General features: G+C 39.2%; 1 pseudogene; it reads left to right on the top strand.

Moving 5' to 3' along the window:
- The first annotated feature begins 1,960 nt into the window (after nt 1-1,960).
- Nucleotides 1,961-2,413, top strand: LOC101336925 (cytochrome c oxidase subunit 5B, mitochondrial pseudogene; annotated as a pseudogene).
- The last annotated feature ends 386 nt before the right edge of the window (nt 2,414-2,799 follow it).

Below are 2,799 nucleotides of genomic sequence, written 5' to 3'. Positions count from 1 at the left end.
CCACATCCTCTCCAGCATTTATTGTTTGTAGATTTTTTGGGGGATGGCCCTTCTGACCGATGTGAGGTGATACTTCACTGTAGTTTTGATTTGCATTTCTCTGATAGTGACGTTGAGGATCTTTCCACGTGCTTTTTGGCCATCTGTATGTCTTCTTTGGAGAAATGTTATTTAGATCTTCTGCCTAGTTTTTTGATTGGGTTGTTTGTTTTTTTGATATTGAGCTGCATGAGTTTTTTGCATTTTTTGTGGACTAATCCCTTGTTGGTCGCTTCGTTTGCAAATATTTTCTCCCATTCTGTGGGTTGTCTTTTTGTTTTGTTTTTGGTTTCCTTTGCTGTGCAAAAGCTTTTAAGTTTAATTAAGTCCCATTTGTTTATTTTTGTTTTTATTTTCATTACTCTAGGAGGTGGGTCAGAAAAGATACTGCTGCGATTTATGTCAGAGAGTGTTCTGCCTATGTTTTCCTCTAAGAGTTCTATAGTAACCGGCCTAACACTTAGGTCTTTAATCCATTTTGAGTTTATTTTTGTGTATGGTGTTAGAGAGTGTTCTAATTTCATTCTTATGTAGCTGTCCAGTTTTCCCAGCACCACTTGTTGAAGAGACTATCTTTTCTTCATTGTATATTCTTGTCTCCTTTGTCATAGATTAGTTGACAATAGGTCCCAATGAGCTCTTTTTTTTAAAAAAATATTTTTGCATTTGGTTTATTTGAAACAAAACTTTTATTTATGTGTCTATATATCTGTGGTAAGTCACAATGCAAAGTAAATTTCTTAATGTGGGTTGCAGTTAAAGACATTCTGGAAAGTTATTGTCGAGGTCTTTGACAGATTTTTGTTGGGAACTCGAGCAAACTTTTTCTTCTTGTAGACAGGCAGTTTCTATAGATGCCAAAAGATAGCATAAAGTTAAAATTTCTGCCATCAATTGCTTGTTTCTTCTATGTGGAGCTATGAAAATGCTTTGGCTCTTTTTTTTTTTTCTTCTTCTCCCAAATGAGGTATCAGAATTTTCTTAGTTTATGAATACACAAGCTATTCATTCAAAGAGGCTGTTGATTTGATTGTCTGTAGGACTTCATTAAGTAACTCAGGCTAGAGGAGATGCAGCCTAAGGTTTGCAGTCTTATTCTTAAGCAATGGATTTAGAACCTTGTTTGCCACTAAAAAAAAAAAAAAAAAAAAAAAAAAAAAAAAAAAAAAATCATTATTTGGGGCAAGGTCAAGTGTTTTGTTATGTGATATATTTATATTCTGTTCATCTTTCTCCAGGTCAAGAAATTAGGAAAAAGCAAGAAACAGTTTTTTTTTTTTCCAGCTATTGTGTTCTCAAAAGTCAATTGAAATATTAGCATTCTACCTTTCCGGCCACGGGACCTTCACATGTGCTGTTCCATTTATCAAGAGGAATTAACTTCCTTACCCACTGCTGCTTCTCCTAGTTTTTTTTTTTTCTTTTCTTCCTTTAAATCTCAGTCTCCCCTTTCCCAGAAAAACCTTCCATGGCCTTCTTAAGTCATATTCCCCCATTATGTGCTTAAACCACTGTGGGCCGTTCTTTTGTAGAACTTATTAGTGTTGCGGTTTTATATTTCTCTGTTGCAGTAATCCATCTAATATTTCTTTCCCTTCCTCATCTGTCAATTCCGTGAGAGTAGGGGTTGTCCTTGCTCATCACGGTAGTCTGAGTACCTAACACAGTTGAGCTCAACACAGGTTTGATGGGTGAATGACATGCTGACTAATGGACTGAATGCTGTCACCATAAAGCAGTTAATTATGCAGGCTGAAAACATCTTTATAATTAAGCATCCTTGTCTTTCAACTTTTGGTTTTTTTCTTGGAATTTCAAAGAAATAGGGCAGGGGTGATTTAACAGGTGCCATACTCAGCCTCTGTTGTTTTTTATGATGCCTGAAAGAATATAATTAAAAAAAATAAAAGAATGTACCCGGAAGTGCTGGTGTTTGTAGCTGGCGTGATGGCTTCAAGGTTACTCCGCGGAGCTGGAGCGCTGGCCGCGCAGGCCCTGAGGGCCCGCGGTCCCAGTGGAGTCTCCGTGGTGCGCTCTATGGCGTCTGGAGGTGGTGTTCCTACTGATGATGAGCAGGCCACTGGGCTGGAGAGGGAGGTCATGCTGGCTGCACGCAAGGGACTGGACCCGTACAATATGCTCGCCCCAAAGGCAGCCTCAGGTACCAAGGAAGACCCTAATTTAGTCCCCTCCGTCACCATTAAGCGGATAGTGGGCTGCATCTGTGAAGAAGACAACAGTGCTGTCATCTGGTTCTGGCTGCATAAGGGCGAGGCCCAGCGATACCCTGGCTGTGGAACCCGTTACAAGCTGGTGCCCCACCAGCTGGCCCACTGACCCCCTGCACTAACTCACTCAAAATGTGATATAAAGTTTCTTCTTTCCAGTAAAGACTAGCCATTACATTGACTTCTCCTTCCATTAAAAAAAAAAAAAAAATATAATGATTTTAGCAGGGCAACTTCTGTATATTGTGAAAGGGATTTATAGACAATGACTGTTTGGCAAGGCTGCAAGGGAATGTAATGATTTCAAATACATTTTAAAAATGTGTAAGGTCAATCCCAGTCATTGAAGAATTTCCCATAGTTCTCAAAGCTACAAATTATACTAGAGAAATGGATGAATGGTGTGGAATCATTGGATAAAGTCCATGAGATTTAGCCTGGTACACAAGCCTGTTCACAGCTTGCCCCAGGCAGCCTCTCTAGTCTCAATTACTGCCACTACTTGACTCAATCTTACTGCTCCAACAAAATA

The sequence above is a fragment of the Tursiops truncatus genome, chromosome 10 (genome assembly GCF_011762595.2).
Source record: "Tursiops truncatus isolate mTurTru1 chromosome 10, mTurTru1.mat.Y, whole genome shotgun sequence".
Taxonomy (NCBI): Eukaryota; Metazoa; Chordata; class Mammalia; order Artiodactyla; family Delphinidae; genus Tursiops; species Tursiops truncatus.
This window is presented reverse-complemented; position numbering and strand designations above follow the sequence as displayed.